Source organism: Caretta caretta, chromosome 3 (genome assembly GCF_965140235.1).
Source record: "Caretta caretta isolate rCarCar2 chromosome 3, rCarCar1.hap1, whole genome shotgun sequence".
Taxonomy (NCBI): domain Eukaryota; kingdom Metazoa; phylum Chordata; order Testudines; family Cheloniidae; genus Caretta; species Caretta caretta.
Window position 1 is genome coordinate 36,099,212 of NC_134208.1, and position 19,245 is coordinate 36,118,456.

Consider the following 19,245-nt stretch of genomic DNA (forward strand, 5'->3'; position numbering starts at 1 on the left):
AGCTGCCACTTCAACTTGCTGTCCCCCAGGAAGAATTTTGGCTGAGTCAGCCAGAATTTCTCCTGGGCCTCCAGAAGCAGCATGGTCTTTGTTCTCCCCAATGCTTTCATGTCACACTGTAACCATAAATATACACATTCCTCTTGAGATGGGTTAATAAATTGCTTTAAGGCTGTTTTAAGATCACTAACCAAATATACATTGATTTTTCTAAGATTTACTCTACCCGCAGTTTAAAAGATTTATAAACAGCTTGCCTGATTGACAAAAGAAGCATCAAGCTGAGCATTCTGCATCAAGTTTTCAGTAAGTGGAATGACTGGTTGCAAAACAATTTCATCTGTTAAATTATCTCACACTTTACCTCAGTTATGCCAAATGTGTTGTGCCTGCTTTCTGCTTCCAGCTAAAACGATAGTGTATGATGCAGCCCATACACCGGCCAAAAAAAAAACAACCAGTTTTAAGGGTTTGATGTTTAAATCTGATAGATACTGTCTAAAATCATCAAGCATTAAAATGTCATGCTAGTCCAGGATTTCTTTCATTTTTAGCTTTTTGGAATAGGGACCATGTCTTTGCATTGCTTTGTATAATGCCTAGTACAATGGGACTCTGATACCAATTAGGGCCTCTGGGCACCCCGGTAATATAAATATGACTAATAATAAGATAATGGTGCCTTCAGCTTTTGCCGTTTCCACTCCATTTTTTACAGAATAGTAGAGAACAATATTTAATTGAATGCTGCACATGTGAATGATTAGCCTTCAGGATCTTGGTCTGTCTTACAGAGAAATATAATAGAAAGTCTCTATTTTCCAGCATGTCTGGGAGTGATGATTTGTAGTTGTGTCAATGAGCCACTCTACTTACTGGGGTTAACGTCTACATTTGAGTGGACACGCATTTGCTTTAACTGGTGGGCATAACCTCATTAGCTCACATGACCTGACTAGAGTCATGTTAGGAAATAAAAACTCTTTGCTAGCTAAACAAAAAATTAGGCAAACAGGATTTGGTCCCCTGTATATCTCAGAGAAGTAGTCCATTAAACTACTAACAAGAGAAAAATGAACAGGATTTCCCCTGGAATTTATCCAAGAACAAAATTAATAAAAGTAATCTAACACAGATGTAAGAGAGCAGAACAACCTAAGCTTTTAAATATCAAGGGGTAGCCATGCTAGTCTGTATCCACAAAAACAACAAGGAGTCTGGTGGCACCTTAAAGACTAACAGATTTATCTGAGCATAAGCTTTCGTGAGCTAGAACCCACTTCATCGGATGCATGGAGTGAACATTTTTAGTTTTAAGAATACAATACTACAATACCCACCTGGGGAAGTGAGGAAACAGATTGACAGAGTGAGACGTGTGCCCGCAAGGGCTGTGGGGGAAGATACCAGCGAAAGGAGTACACTCAGGCCTAAGAATAGTAAACTATGCTTTATTGAAGGAAGGAAGAACTTACGCTCCAAACTGCGCAGGGAGCCCCTAGGATACGTGGAGGGGCTGCAGGGGACTCTGGCCGTTCGGGACAGCTGACCAGGCAGGACTCCGCCGGGGGGGAGTCCTCTGCAGCGCTATATTCTCCACGCTTATCTTGGGGTTACATGGGGTCAACAGCTGGCTACATTCTTATATGTACGATTTATACTTATTACATAAACTGACTCGTTTACAGGCAAAAATATGCTGAGCTATGCTACAATGTCTTTTGGCAGGGTCTGTCGGACAAAGTTCATTGGAACTGCCTGCATCCTCTGCTTACATCCAGTCACATACTCAGTCCACCACTTAGCCCCTCGCCAATCTTTCGCAACCTTGCCCCTAAAAGACGGGTACCCAGAAATCACCTACTATGGGACAGGCCCAACAAGGAAAATCACAGAACACCACTGGCCATCACATACAGTCCCCAGCTAAAACCTCTCCAACACATTATCAACGATCTACAACCTATCCTGGAAAACAATCCCTCACTCTCACAGACCTTGGGAGGCAGGCCAGTCCTCGCTTACAGACAGCCCCCCAACCTGAATACTCACCAGCAACTATACACCACACCACAGAAACACTAACCCAGGAACCAATCGTTGTTGCCTACTCTGTCCCCATATCTACTCTAGCGACACCATCATAGGACCCAAAAACATCAGCCACACCATCAGAGGCTCATTCACCTGCACGTCTACTATGTTATATGTGCCAGCAATGTCCTTTTGCCATGTACATTGGCCAAACCGGACAGTCCCTACGTAAAAGAATAAATGCACACAAATCGGACATTAGGAATGGTAACATACAAAAGCCAGTAGGAGAACACTTCAATCTTCCTGGACATTCTATAACAGATGTAAAAGTAGCTATATTTGAACAAAAAGACTTCAGAAACAGACTTCAAAGAGAAACAGCAGAACTAAAATTCATTTGCAAATTTAACACCATTAATTTGAGCCTGAATAGGGACTGAGAGTGGCTGGCTCATTACAAAAGCAGCTTTGCCTCTCCTGGAATTGACACCTCCTCATCTATTATTGGGAATGGGATCAAATTGGCCCTGTCAACACTGGGTCTCCACTTGTGAGGTAACTCCCTTCTCTTCATGTGTCAGTATAATAATGCCTGCATCTGTAATTTTCACTCCATGCATCCGATGAAGTGGGTTGTAGCCCACAAAAGCTTATGCCCAAATAAATCTGTTAGTGTTTAAGGTGCCACCAAACTCCTTCTTGTCTAAGCTTTTAAACACATGCTTACTTTTAAACACAAAGGATTTTATGCTATGTAACCCCCCGTCAGCTTGGTGTGACACTGTCCCCTCTAGTGGTGGGTAGGCCACCACATAGTGATCGCTAGTACTCAGCCATGGCTAATAGGCCTGAGTCTTTTAGCTCAAGCATTAAAGTTAGTCACCACTACAGAGAAATGGCCCTTAAAGTCAATGAACAGTCTCAACATGGACATGGGGGTCTGCACAGATCCAGTTGCAAGATGGAGACGTAGGTTTGTAAAGTGCTTAGCACAATGAGGCTCTGATTCTGTGCACTAGCACAATATTAAATGTTACAATAAACAAGAATAATACTCCTGACAAGGCTTGCCTACCTTTTGGTGTGTATATAGATAGGTGCATTTTTTCCCGATGTATACATCTCCATTACTACTAGTGAATGTAAACCACAGTATAGCTACATAGCACAAGGTACTGCCTGATGGTCTTAAAAGAGGGAAATGACAGTTTCTATATAACGATAAACTATATATATATGCCTACCTTTTGGTGTGTGTGTGTATATATATATATAAACAACTTCAGAGTTGTTTTTTTCAAGCATATTGACTTTGCAGTTGAAACTGGGAAGTGGAAGTTGGGAGATTAGACCTATTAATTTAAATTTAGAAATATGATGAGCTGCATGATTCTCACCCCATAAAATTAAATTACAACCAGGGAATTTCTGAGACATGCTTGTATTGGCACATATGATGAATTCTTCCACCAACATGGGAAATTTTACACAAGTCTCATATCCAAGGTTCACCTATTGATTTAATAAGATAGTAAAGTTTAAGAGATAAAACCATTTAAAAATTAACAAGAGACAGATTTCATCTGATATTTTCCCATGTATGAAGTCACTACAAGGTAAATCTAAACAGCTTAAAGATAACCATTTATTTCAGCAAATGTATTAAAGCTTACAATCTGCAGCCTGCAGCCTAATTTTAAAAAGCCACTGCTTTTTTTAAAGTGTGATCATTTTTTAGTTTCCACAGTTACTGAATTCCCAGAGTGAGGAGCAAAAGTCATAGGTCACATGAGTCACCAGGAAGTTTGTGCTCTTTGGGAGGATCATTTATAAATACCTACAGTATTCAGCTAAAAGAAAAAGAATTCAGTTTTCCTTAAGTCAGATTTAAAAAAAAAACACAAATATTGCAATACTTGTACACAGAAGCTAGACTTAAGATAAACAGTTGCCATACCAATGAAGTGGCATTGAAATCTTGTGGGAAAAGGTGCAGACTATCTAAAAGAAAGTGTACATACAGCTTGATAAATTAGCATGTGACAGATCTGAAGATTCAAATTTCTTTTGTGCTTTGAAAAGAAGGGTGGAAAGCATCTCACGCAGAGCACTATTATTTATTTATACAACACCAGAGCTATGGTAGTTCTTCATAGACCAGTAAAAGATTACAAGCTCCTTAAGGCAGCAACACTGGACAATATTCTAATTTCATCTAATCTTTGTCAATGCCATTAAAACAAATGGCATTTCTCAAGAATTACACTGGCGTAATAGAGATCAGAATCTGGCCCCAGCGTCTCTCTCTCAAAGAGCAATCTTTGGCCCTGATCCTAAAAATACATCTATTTTAGATGGGGTTTTAAACTGCCCTCATCACCATAGTTTCTGAGCACCTTCACATGTTAATATTAATTGACTAACGTCTGTCACATGTGGTTCATTCTCTTTTATCCTCTTCCCAAGGCGAGAATTGTGTGTGCATTGCAGTGTTTTGCTTTGGTAGGCTGGTGGTTGTATTTTTTGTTTGAATGTGTAAATATTGGTATGTGTTTGTTAGTGTAGGCAAGAATGTGGAATTATGCCTTGCAGTCAGAATGGAAGATGGTGAGGTTTCTGATGCTCTTTAGTTCCCAGGGCAGTTCATTCCACAGTCTCAGACCAGCTCCTGAGAAAGCTCTGTCTCCTACACAGATCATGCTTTTGGCTTTAGACAAATTAGTAGTCTCATTGATGGGACTACTCATGTACCTGAAGTGAAGCATGTGTTTGCACGATTGTATTATTTACAAAGGAGCAGTTATATGTATGAGAAATCCAAATTATCATGATTACTTATTTTCTCTATGTTGTTAAAACTCCTGCATGTATTTTTACCTTGTTGGTAAGACCAGATTTGTAACATATACTGGACATGTAGATGATGAGACAGGCTGGATTTGTTCTTCCATGGAGCAGGTTTCTAGTGTGTATTTGTCAGGCCCCAGCTCTATACTGAATTCTGAATTAGCTAGTAAGTAGGAGTTTGTTAATTTACTCTGCATGCAGAAATCAGAATTATACACACAATTAAATATATGCTTGTATTGTTCATCATTGCAGCTGCTTGGTATTTTATAGATAAGTAAGAAAAACTTGGCTTATAAAATGTCCCTCAGCTTCCCACATGTCAGTTTTGGAAGGGAGGCGTGGCACTAGCATAGCAGAATTACTTAGCTGGTGCTGAAACGAAAGACAATTTATATACAGAGCTCCCGAATGGGATTAGCACCACCTAATTCTGTTTCAGAAAGAGAAACTCCAGCACTTTGTCCATTTGCCAAGTCTCTTATGGACACCTGGGCTTCGGGGCTTATGGCCTGGCTTTTTAAAGATATGTAGGGGTTGCTGCACTCAGTGCTGCGAAACCTAAGCGATTTGAGAGCCTAAGGGCTAGTCTACACTGGCAACGTTAAAGCGCTGCCATGGCAGAGCAGAGCACTGGGAGAGAGCGCTAAAAAAACTCTTTAAAAATCTCTATAAAACCCACCTCCACGGGGGGCGCAGCTCCCAGCGCTGGTGCACTGTCTACACTGGCGCTTTCCAGCGCTGAAACTTGCTGCACTCAGGGGGATGTTTTTTCACACCCCCGAGCGAGAAAGTTGCAGCGCTGTAAAGTGCTAGTCTAGACAAGCCCTAAATCTCATTTTCAAAAGGAATTCAGGTTCTTAGGAACCTAACGCCCTTTTGAAAATAAGATTTAGGCTACTAAATAAATTAGGCATTGCAGCACTGAGTGCAATGTCAAAACCCCTTTAAAAATCTGGGCCTATGACGAGAGTTTCTGCATTTACCCCATTTTACAATTTTCAGTGAAAGGCTATTTTAGTGTTTGAGAAGGGTTCAGCATGATAGCCCTAGAGTCGGCATTCTCCTAATAGATCCAGATCAAGCAGCATACTGCCTGATCCTGCCATGCAAATGCTGCCCAAAGTATCACATGAATGCTTCTCAACTCTATTCCAGAGGGGCCGGTTTTTCTTGAGAACAAATCCCTCTCTGCTGAAATGTGCACCAAATGCTTACTACTGCACTTTAAACATTGCCAGAAAAAAAGGGACATTTTTTCAAGATTCTCATAGGTTTGGGCATTTTTATTAATCTTTCTCCAATAGCATTTTGGTCTAATCTGGAATGTTTGTTTTGTCTGTGACTGGGCTAGATATCTTGTTATAAGTATGTGATGATGTATTTGTCCCTAATCACAAACTGACAGGGTTATCAGTCATGAAGTAGCTTATATTTGAACTGGGTTAAAGTGAAATGCACACATCACTGAGCAACACCTTTCATCTGCTCCCCTTTACTGGTTTTATCATTCTTAAGATTTATTGACCATTTATTGAAGTGAATGTAATGAATGAAAATATCTCCAGTTTCCCTTTTTGTATTCATACCAGTCGCTGCTCATTAATTGAACTAGGTAATTGGTGACTCATATGTTTATTTTTTCCCCTCGCTAATTGAATATTATCAGAATGTGACCTCCTTAATGGATGTCAGGAATGTCCCAGTTTATCACATCCGTTCCCCAGGGAAGTTCCAGAGGTTGTCAGAATCACTTTTAATCTCTAGCTTTTGCTTACAAGTTTTGACTTGTATGTCTACACTGGCAAGTTTCTGCACAAGAAGTTATACCACTTTTATTAAAGCGCTGGAATTAAACCTCTGTTGCGTGTCCACACTGCGCTCCTTGTGACGCTGGAGCGCATCCACATAAGCAGCGCTTGCAATGGCAAAGAGAGCAGTGCATTGTGGTAGCTACCCCACTGTGCAACTGGCCACAGGGTGCTTTGGGAAGGGTTTGCAATGCTTCATGTAGGGTGACCAGATGTCCCAATTTTATGGGGACAGTCCCGATATCCAGGGCTTTTTCTTATAGAGGCCCCAATTACCCCCTACCCCCGTCCCGATTTTTCACACTTGCTATCTGGTCACCCTAGCTTCATGGTGATGCAGGTTTCCCAATCCCATTGTTCCATGGGCATCCTACTACATTGCCAGCTGCTTTTCCACTGAAGGTGGCAGAGTGTGTGACAGGGAGTGTGTATGTGTATGGAGGGAGGAGAGACAGTGTGTTTTGGGGGACAGATAGTGTGTCAACATGCTGTCTTGTAAGTTCAGACAGCGGCAGGAAGCAACCAGTCCTGAGGCAGGGGGAGGGGGAAACCCCAACATCAGCCCCTGCCTCCCTCCCCAGCTCTCTGCGCAGCAATTGCTCTCACTCTCTCTCTCTCACACACACACCCCTGCCTAAGTGTTCAACAGCACAAGCATTCCACATTAATGGTTTGCTTTGTGTCCTGGAGCAGATCAGCACAGTACACAACGGCTGTCAGAAAGGGAGCTTTGAAAGGGGAGGGGCACATGTCTCCAGGGCAGCCTAGTTCAAAACAATGAGCAGAGCGGCCACTTGAGGGATTATGGGACACTTCGGAGGCAACTGATTGCTTTCTGCGCTGCAATGTGTTTACACTGTCAATATAGCGCTGGACCCTCGCCGCTGTAAGGCTTATGACTCTCGTCGAGGTGGGTTTTTTTGCAATGCTGCAATTGAGGAGTTTCTGCGCACTAAGTGGCTTGGCCGTGTGTAAATCTCGGGAGTTACACCGCAGAAAGCTGCTTTACTGTGCAGCAACTTGCCAGTGTAAACAAGGCCTCAGAATGGAATGGCCATGCAGTGTCATGTGACAATGACAAAGAATCACAGAAAGGGGAACTTTTTCACTGAACAAGGGACTGCATTAGAATAAGGAAAACAGTATTACCCCTAAAGCTACTCTGTCCAGCATCTCCAGCATCCCTAGCCCCCTCCAGACTGGATTCCTGTTAAAGAGTTAAAGAAACAGAGCACGTATCCTCACATTGTGGTCTTTGGAGTTTCTTTTCTTTTTTAATATATATTCAGGTTCTAGGCACAGTTTGAAACCATTGTACTATATTCTAAACTACAATAGTAGCACTATACCCTAAATGTCAAACTATAATAGTTAGTATGAAAGTCTTTAAAAATTATTAAGATTAGCAGAAACTTAACAGCTCTACAGATAAGTTCTGATAGCAATTGAGAGGGACAGCAGTAAGGATTCTGAAAAGATCTCTTTTTCCTCAGAATGCATCTCTGCATCTTTCACTTTGAAGGAAGATCTCAGTGATGAAATTGAACACTGACATCCAGAGCTCTGTTTGTTCTTGGGATCAATCATACACATTCCAGCCTCTTAGCTAAGATGGGTACACTAAGGCAGTGCTTCTCAAGCTGTCTGATGTAGGGGACTGGCAATTTTTTTTTCCAATGTGTGCGCAGACCAGCAGCCGATGGCTCGTGGACCAGCACCGGTCCGCGGACCATCACTTTGAGTAGCACTGCACTAAGGGATACAAAACATTAAATACATTTCCCTGACACTGAAAGCAAAAATAAATACAATTGAAAAGATTTTCTTGTGTGTTTTCTATTTGGGGCAAATGCAAGTGATATTTTCCTTTGAATTTAGGGTTTCATTTATCTTTTTTGGAGTTTGAGAGCCAAACTCATCTTCTCCAGTAATATAGGACTGTGGAAAACAATGGATTTGTTATTGTGCCAGGGATGAAGTTAGCCCAATTAGTCATTCTAAAGTTAAGGCTGAAACTAGGCTTCTACACAATATAGTTTAAAAAAAAACAAATTTGCAAGGTCTATAGACACTTAAATAAACCTAAACCACCATGTAATAAACATGTTTCATAACATCACACAGATAAATCATTCCAATTCTGTTCATAAAAATATTCTTCTGTAACCCTTCTGTGATGTGGTTAACAGCAGCAAATAAGGGCTGTGTTCAATATATCGAGGGTCCCTCTTGACAAACAGTTAAACTGGCTTGAGCCACCACCCAGAAACCTGGGAAAACTAAATGTGCCTTCTCTGTGCCCTTAGTACTGGGTTTCCCCACTCTCAAACACTTCAAGACTGTGTACAAACAAGGAAATCTTTATTAGGGAAAGGAAACAGAGGCATACATTTGGGAAGAGCCAGTAACAAAATATATGTAAATAAAGAGTAAAATACCATGCCTCTTCCAATAACATGGCAGTAATCTAACTCTCTTCCCACTCACTGGTGAGACTGTTCACCAGGTGATAGTCCCTTGACCTCACCCACCCACCAACCTGAACTCACTCTTTGGATCAGCAAGTAGCAGATATGCAAGCGTCTCTTTACAGCTCTGTCTCCAATCCCAAAGGAGCATCTTGCCCGGTCTGCCTGGAAGCACCATCTCCTAACCCAGCTAGTGAGTAAGCTTTATTAAGGTGCTGGGGGAACAGGGCCTCACCAAGTCCACTCTGCTCTGTTACTCTCCTCCACATCATCTCTTACTCTCACAGCTCTTTCCCCACTACCCCCAAAATCCAAGTTTATGTACAGTTATGGTAATTCCTCACTAGAGGAATTGTGGGTAGGTAGCCTATGCATTTAATATGCTCGCTGGCAGCATTTTTCTCTTTTCACCAGTAGAGGGAGTAAAAAGTGCTTTCCCCTCTGGAGTTTCTGGCCATAGGGTTTACACTTCCATTCCATGAACACAATTTGAAAACACACAGAACTCTGACAAACCTAAAGGTTATCCTAGGACTACATTACTTTTTAGATCCTTACTATACATTTAGTAAAATATGGCCTCTATCCTCCAGTCCAGCCAAGCAGCATGTGGCACAAGACTGGAAAAACCTCTCTGCTCTGAGGACTCCTGGTTATGAGGTCATCCAGGCAGCCGCCCTATCTCAAATCAGGAAATGGAGATGAGGGCTAAAAATGGAGACTTAAAAATATAGTCACTTTCAGTGTGTTTCTTAAAACAACATAAAGTTTAACAATACATGATGGTTTAAATTTTGAAGTAGACTTGGTAGTGGGAACAACAGCTGAAAGAGGTCTGCATTCCATGTACTTGAAGGAGTGTCTAGTTAACAGCTCACTGCAGCTCCAGCTTGTCCATCCTTCCACTGCCAATTTCAATCTATTTTGACATTTGATGCTTATAAATTGCATTCATATAGGCCCCATTTCTATTCTGACATATTCATTTAAAAACAATGGGAGAGCTCACCTCTGTAGAAAAATATGAGTTTTCACATCTCAATTCACCCTTTTATAAATTATTATTCTCACTTACCATTTTTTGGCACCAGTTTATCACGAGCTATAGGATAAGTGAGGGGAAAACAGCGGTATCAAGAATACTGGGTCTAAGTTTGTCATAAATATAAAGGGAAGGGTAAACCCCTTTGAAATCCCTCCTGGCCAGGGGAAAGCTCCTCTCACCTGTAAAGGGTTAAGAAGCTAAAGGTAACCTCGCTGGCACCTGACCAAAATGACCAATGAGGAGACAAGATACTTTCAAAAGCTGGGAGGAGGGAGAGAAACAAAGGGTCTGTGTGTCTGTCTATATGCTGGTTTCTGCTGGGGATAGACCAGGAATGGAGTCTTAGAACTTTTAGTAAGTAATCTAGCTAGGTATGTGTTAGATTATGATTTCTTTAAATGGCTGAGAAAAGAATTGTGCTGAATAGAATAACTATTTCTGTCTATCTTTTTTGTAACTTAAGGTTTTGCCGAGAGGGGTTCTCTATGTTTTTGAATCTAATTACCCTGTAAGATATCTACCATCCTGATTTTACAGGGGGGATTTCTTTACTTCTATTTACTTCTATCTCTATTAAAAGTCTTCTTGTAAGAAAACTGAATGTTTTTTCATTGTTCTCAGATCCAAGGGTTTGGGTCTGTGGTCACCTATGCAAATTGGTGAGGCTTTTTATCCAACATTTCCCAGGAAAGGGGGGGTGCAAGTGTTGGGAGGATTGTTCATTGTTCTTAAGATCCAAGGGTCTGGGTCTGTAGTCACCTAGGCAAATTGGTGAGGCTTTTTACCAAACCTTGTCCAGGAAGTGGGGTGCAAGGTTTTGGGAAGTATTTTGGGGGGAAAGACGTGTCCAAACAGCTCTTCCCCAGTAACCGTATTTGTTTGGTGGTGGTAGCGGCCAATCCAAGGACGACGGGTGGAATATTTTGTACCTTGGGGAAGTTTTGACCTAAGCTGGTAAAGATAAGCTTAGGAGGTTTTTCATGCAGGTCCCCACATCTGTACCCTAGAGTTCAGAGTGGGGGAGGAACCTTGACAAAGTTCATACCTAAAAAACTATGAAAAACTTCCATAGGAAAGCCTTTGACAAAATCCCTCCCTAAAGGCCCTAAGCCAACTAAGCAGCCATGGGATAAGAGTGAAGGTCCTCTCATGCATTAGTGACTGTTAAAGATAGGAAACAAAGAGTATGAGTAAATGGTCAGGTTTCACAGTGGAAAGAGATAAATAGCAGGGTCCCCTAAGGGTCTATACCATGACCTGTGCTGTTCAACATATTCATAAATGATCTGGAAAAGGGGGTGAACTGTGAGGTAGCAAAATAATAATAATAAAAAATTACTCAAGATAGTCAAGTCCAAAGATGACTGTGAAGAGTTACAAAGTCTCTCACAAAACTGGGTGACTGGGCAACAAAATGGCTGATGAAATTCAATGTTGATAAGTGCAAAAGTAATGAACTTTGGAAAAAATAACCCCAACTATACAATACAAAATGATGGGATCTAACCTAGGTACTACCACTCAAGAACAAGATCTTGAAGTCATCATGAATAATTCCCTGAAAACATCTACCCAGTGTGCAATAGCAGTCAAAAAAGCTTATAGAATGTTAGGAACCATTAGGAAAGGGATAGATAATAAGACAGAAAATATCATAATGCCACTACATAAGGCCATGGTACTCCCACACCTTGAACCCTTCATGCAGTTCTGATCATGCCATCTCAAAAATGAAATATTAAAATTGGAAAATGTGCAGAGAAGGGCAACAAAATGATTAGGGGTACGGAACAGCTTCCATTTGGGGAGAAATTACAAAGACAGGAACTGTTCAGCTTAGAAAAGAGATGACTAAGAGGGGATATCATCCAGGTCTATAAAATCATGAATGGTGTGGAGAGAGTGAATAAGGAAGTGTTATTTACCCCTTCACATAACACAAGAACCAGCAGTCACCTGATGAAATTAATAGGCAGCAGGTTTAAAACAAACAAAAGTACTTCACACAATGCACAGCCAATCTGTGTAACTCATTGCCAAGGGATGTTGTGAAGCCCAAAAGTATAAGTGGATTCAAAAAGATTTTAGATAAATTCAGGGAGGACAGGAGTCTCAATGGCTGTTAACCCAGATGGTCAGGGACACAACCCCATGCTCTGGGTGTGCCTAAATATCCAAAAGCTGGGACTGGCCAACATGGTGATGGATCACTTGATAAATTGCCCTGTTCTGTTCATTCCCTCAGAAGCATCAGGCACTGGCCCAAGTCAGAGACAGGCTAGAGGCTACATGGATCAATGGTCTGACCCAGCATGGCTCTTTTTATGGTCTTAAGAATGAATGAAGAAGGGGAAAAATCAAGTCCCTCTGTGTTTGAAGGCATGTGGTAAGATTCCTTTGCATACAGAACCCCATTGAAAGATGTTTTCATATTTGCTGAATATGATAAAAAGGGACCAATTCAAATGAAAAGAGTATGTCATCTTGAAAGTAACAATTGGTGTTCCATCTACTATTAGCCTTGTCTCCCCCTTCTTCTCTATCTTGTGCCTTACACAATTAATATTCATGGATCTTTGGGGGGAGGGACTGTCTTTCATTTTATATTTGTTTGAAGCACCCAGCACAATGTGGCCCTGCAACCAGCATAAGGGTGTGGCAAGAGTTTCCCTGTGCCCTAGAGAGCCCTGGTTTCTATAATAGTTCTTTGGGGCTATTGGCTCCCAGCAGCAGTTAGTACAGAGCTCAGGTTGTTGCAATTTATGCTAGGAAACTGGACCACCACACAGTCCATCCCTGATTGGGGAAAAGCAAGGTGATTTAAAAACACCTTTACATGCCCTTACCCCAGATCCACAGTTCACTCATGAGCAAATCTTGGTTACCAACTATTGTGATTTTTATCATCAGTCTTTGATGTTTTTGTCTCAGAAGCCCAGGGCCCAGGTGATTATGTGAGAACTTCAGCTTTCATTTTTTTTAAAAGTAAAGTTCTAGCCCAATGGTTTGAGAAAAAACCTTGAACCCTACAGACTTTTTTTTAAGGCAAATAAAATAAAATATAAATAAAATCAAATTCCTAAGTTCTGCACTCCTACTTTAGCATCTGGGCCTGCACCTGATGTTGTGAGGGGTCCGCTAAGCAGCGGACTAAACTACCATCAGCCCTATCCCTACAGCACAACCCCTTCCTGCTGGCTGGGTAACGGTAAAGGCCTGAACCAGGAAATGGCTGGGCTCCGTTTGGAAGTGTCAGCCACCTGGCAAGCCAGGAGCTGCTACATGGCAAGCAGAGAGCTGGAGAGAAGCTGAAATCAGAGGTAAATCCTCAGGAACCATATGCAGAGCCAAGTATGGAACAGATGGAGACCACCAGACATTACCGTTGGTGCAGGCCATGTGGGCCTTGAGGGGGAGCAGCAGTCGCTGGGCAGGAAGTTAGTGCAAAGGGCCCCACTCAGAGACACTAACTGCTTCTGCCTGTAAACCTGCAAGATCTCAGGACCCAAACATTTACCACTGTCGCTCACTTTGAACTGTAACTGTTTTATGCCTCTGAACCTAAGGTATTTGCAACCTTTCTCTTTTCCGCCAGCCCTAGTAAAATATCCTTTCCCTTAGCCATGTGTCTGAGTGATTACTGGGACCCAGCAGGGCTAGCGCCTACAAGGCCTAGCTGCTGAAGCCCCAACAGTGCTTGCCTCAGAGTCATGGACTACTTGGCAAACAACTGGAATCTTAGGAGCTTGGTGTACAGAGCAACCCCCATAATTGCAATTTTTGACTAATGATTTTTGAGTGCCTCATGTTGGCAATACTGGCTACTCATCCACAGCACAGGATCAAGGCCACTGCTTTGTTTCCATAGTGTCTCATGAATCCACATGATGTAGACAAATACTAAACATTGCATGTAATTTATGGACAAAATCTGCCTTTTCTTCTTGATAGTATCACACCAAATAATGGGGGATGAGGGGAGATTTGCTAATTCTAGACACGTTCACACCACATCCATTTGAGAAATTCTGATAGCTCACAAATGGAGAAGAAGCAGATCTTGTAGGGGGCAGGAACATACCAGGGGATCTTTAATTGCATGCAGACACTGCTGGTTTTCCCCTTTAAACATATAAATAAACCAGATTCCTAAGATCTACACTCCTCCTTTAACATCTGGCCCTGCACCCGAGAAAATTACTGAAATTCAGTGGCATAACAATTATACACCGTCTCATTGAAGAGAACGGTGATTGCTGAAATGTGTAATCCCAAAAGAAGGCTGCACCAGCTGATGGTGTACTAAATCTGCAGATAAAGCATTGTTTTTATACCTGTATTAAAATCTTTTAAATAAATGTGCACCTTGTGAGATCAGAAATGAGCATTTTGAACACTGGAGTGACAAATAGAAGCCTCTTTGTTAAAGCACGGGTCAAAGAGAGAGTTCACCACAATCGTCATCCCAATTACTATTGCACGCTGCAGTACTCCCAGCCTGATAGACAGACCAAACTGTGAAGTGTGAACAATCATTTTCTTGAATAAGGCATGTCAGAAATGAGCTGGAAAAAAAATTTCTCTCCATTATATTACCTTTTTTCTTATTCTGTGCGGTACACCAAAACTGAGCTATCACACAGTAGAGTCTGGGAAACATGGCTATTATGGAAAAGTACAAAGATAGAGAGCTCAAACTTCCCTTGAAATTAACTTTTGTCATTTTGGCAAAGAGCTGTGTCAAATGAGATTCTATTGTAACATGAATTTTAAAGTAAACTATATCATATTTTGTAGGGAAAAAGGCACTCAGGCAAGTTCTAAATAAAATCTTGCAGTAGTTTCAGGCTTTAATTTAAAAGGGAAGTACACCTTATTTTACAAAAAGAAAAGGAGTACTTGTGGCACCTTAGAGACTAACAAATTTATTTGAGCATAAGCTTTCGTGAGCTACAGCTCACTTCATCGGAGGCATGCAGTGGAAAATACAGTGGGCAGATTTTATATACACAGAAAACATGAAACAATGGGTGCTACCATACACACTGTAACGAGAGTGATCAGGTAAGGTGAGCTATTACAGCAGGAGAGAGAAAAAAACAAACAAACCACCTTTTGTAGTGATAATCAAGGTAGGCCATTTCCAGCAGTTGACAAGAATGTCTGAGGAACAGTAGGGAGAGAAAATAAACATGGGGAAATAGTTTTACTTTGTGTAATGACACATCCACTCCCAGTCTTTATTCAAGCCTAATTTAATGGTGTCCAGTTCGCAAATTACTTCCAATTCAGCACTCTCTCATTGGAGTCTGTTTTTGAAGTTTTTTTTGTTGAAGAATTGCAACTTTTAGGTCTGTAATCGAGTGACCAGAGAGATTGAAGTGTTCTCCGACTGGTTTTTGAATGTTATAATTCCTGACGTCTGATTTGTGTCCATTTATTCTTTTATGTAGAAACTGTCCGGTTTGGCCAATGTACATGGCAGAAGGGAATTGCTGGCACATGATGGCATATATCACATTGGTAGATATGCAGATGAATGAGCCTCTGATAGTGTGGCTGATGTGATTAGGCCCTATGATGGTGTCCCCTGAATAGATATGTGGACACAGTTGGCAACGGGCTTTGTTGAAAGGGTAGGTTCCTGGGTTAGTGTTTTTGTTGTGTGGTGTATGGTTGCTGGTGAGTATTTGCTTCAGGTTGGGGGCTGTCTGTAAGCAAAGACATTATTTTACCTTCACAGACTTTCCCTAATATTCTCCCATAGTTTAGTATGCACAGATTAGCTAACAAATCTATAGACCAGTGTTTCTCAATCAGTAGATCGTGACCCCCCAGGCGACCATTAAATGGTGTTGCTAATTTTATTACATTCTACAGCAAAGAAAATCTCACTTTTCCATTCCCCTCACAGCTTTATCCTTCACGGTTCAATGCTCTGTCATCCTCTTGAAATACTCTCACACGAATAAATTAGATAGGCCTGTCATTGACACATGTTTTACTCTAACATTTACAGTAAATGTAAGAGGGTCATGAACATTTGACTTTGGATAAGGGATTGCCAACCTGAAAAGGTTGAGAAATACTGCAATAGACCATCATCATCTCTATTGTGCCTGTATTTCAACAGCTTCCAAATGCCTGCATTTTTTCTTAGCCACTGAAACTAAGAGGTTGAAACATGCTAGTACTTACCAGTATGAATTTCTCCTCTGTATGGAATGCAGGAACCTCTTCAAATGTGACATGCTGCAGCAATATTGTAAATAGAAATTCTTTTAAAATAAAAAATGCCATTGCTATTCCAGTTTTTATTCTGAAACCTTATGGGTTTGACATGTTATCTAGATCCGGGGACGTAAGCAGGTTTCAGGGGTCCCTCAGAAAGAAAAACTGAGAGCCCCTGATCTAGATAACATGTCAAACGAAGAGGAACCAAACTAGTCTGGGAAAAAATGGTTACTTCTGAAACCAAGTGTGTTGACTGCTTCAAGTCAAGCAATAAAGCTCATGCAGCCACCTAATTACGTAGGGTACTACATCTCATAAAATAATAACTTGTAAACTGAGGCTAGAGAACAAAAGAAAAACATACTTGCAAAAGGGGGGTAAAGACAAAGTTAACTCTAAACAGAAGAAATACACAGTCTCTGAGAATTTTTGTACCTTATTATATATGAGTGAAAGGCGAAATAATGAAGATCAGATCAGCATGTGTGAATTTACCTACTTACTAAAGACCTTGGATGAGATCATCAGCCCCATCCCCTAGCCCTTTACACCACCTAAGAAGGCCAGAGCAGCATAAAGGTACCTGAGATGCCCCAGTTAGTGCTGGATGAGGATGCCCCAGTCCAGCAACTGTGTCTTTCAAGGACCCTTTCACAAGCCCCAAAGGCAGGGCAGGAAGCATATGAGGGGCCACAGCACTCAGTGCTACAGAGATTCCAGGAAGTGTTTTGGTCCATAAGGCAACTCCAGGGAGGCTGCCATAACTTAGAAAGTCCCCCAAAGTTGTAGTTACATCAGGGCATGTCCAGTCCCCAGAGCAGCCCAGAATCAGGAGGGCACAGTGACAGTGTTAAGTTTGCAAATGAATTGAAATATGAATGAATTGAAATGAACAGGGACTGGGAGTGGCTCGCTCACTACAAAAGCAATTTTCCCTCTCTTGTATTGACACCTCCTCCTCAATTATTGGGAGTGGACCACATCCACCCTAACTGAATTGGCCTTTAACACTGGTTCTCCACGTGTAAGGTGACTCCCTTCTCTCCATGTGCCAACATATATTTATGCCTGTGTCTGTAATTTTCACTCCATGCATCTGAAGAAGTGGGGTTTTTTACCCATGAAAGCTTATGCCCAAATAAATCTGTTAGTCTTTAAGGTGCCACCGGACTCCTAGTTGTTTCAGAAATGTAACTGTTTGATCAATAAGGCACAGAGGCAACTCACCCATACATACAAAGATCCCAACATTGTTGTTAAAACAAGGAGAACAGAAATGGAATATTTATACAGCTGTCGCAACCTGCTGGAGAACAACAGTTCTTGAAGTGACTTTGCATTGTATAATGGACTGTTAAAACAAGTTCAAAGAATGTGGAGGAACTTTGTATAAACTATATGAACTTTAAACTGGACATTTCAGCAGCTAGCAGAGTGTTGATGGAGAAACTGCAACTTGACCAAGCATAGCATGCAAAGTTGGCTATTGGATGCACTGCAGAGGGGTCCATGAAAAGGACTTGCAGCGATAAGTTGCTGACCAAAGCAAACAAGCCAGTGTTCAATGTATGTCCTAAGGTGATTGTACCAACAGCTATGGCCTAATGTGTCTTACACAAGAGGTGTGACAAGATGTTTTGGAAAAAACCTCTGGAAAATTCTAGCCCCAGCTGCAAGAACTCAAAGGTGATGCCTCATTCCCTGATTGGATGGTGAGAGGACAATTAGGGCCCATAATGTAGGCTGTCTGACCTACTGGTTAGAGCCAGGAGTAGAATCAGGGTCAGAAATCACACCAAGGATCAAAGCCAGAGTCAGGATCCAAAGTCACACCCAGGGTTAATACCAGAGTCAACAATTAATACCTGGCAAGGATGCAGGAATCAGGCATAGTGACAGGGACAACATATGGTATCAGGAACCAGGCACCCAGTCTCAGAGGTCTGGACAGCAACAGGCCACACAACTAATTGCTCAGACAAGGGATGGGACAGGAAGAGGAAGAGGAGGCCAATCAGCAGTCTTCTGTTAGTCATCTCACCCTGGTGAGTCAGTGGTTGTAGCCTCTCCTGGTGGTGTATTAGCAGCAGTACCCTTAACTAGTCCTCAGAGCTTCATGGTGTAGAGGATCAAGCACCCGCTTGGCAGCTCTAGGGGCCTGAGCTTGAGACTTGCAGTACCAGATACAGACAACCTTTCAAGTTCTTTGTGTCTACATGTGCTAATAAGATCTTGGGGCTAATGTAACTTGTTTGGGAAGTAGGTTAAAAGGGTATACTGCTATGGACCCATTGGGATGGAGACTTTAGTGAACTGGTATGTAAGCAATTGTCTTATGCTTTAACTTTGGATTGCTTTTCCTCTGTTGTGTTACCAACTGCAGAGCTCATAACAAATTAAACTGACACAAGTGAGGTCCTATTTTGAGCGACGTTTAGTCAAAAGTCTAAACAAAATCCCTTTCCAGAATAGTGGTTAAGTAGCAGTTATTGTCTATTGTGGTTGTATTATTTGATTCTGAAAACCTGGATAGTTAACATATCAACCAATTTTTTTATATTATCAAAACTGTAGTCCAACACTATTTTTACCTCCTTATATCCTATACTTTTGGATGCTTTTGCTAAGGATAGTTACGCTATTGAAACTAAAAGAACCCAAAGAAAGGTGGCATGGGTATTCAGCTAAGCAGTTTGCTTAACTAAGATTTGCTTTATACCCTATATTTCTTACAAGGTTCATAGTGTAATTAAACAGATTCTTGCCGGCAAGTGGCCAGATCCTGATGGATTTTCAAGCTTGC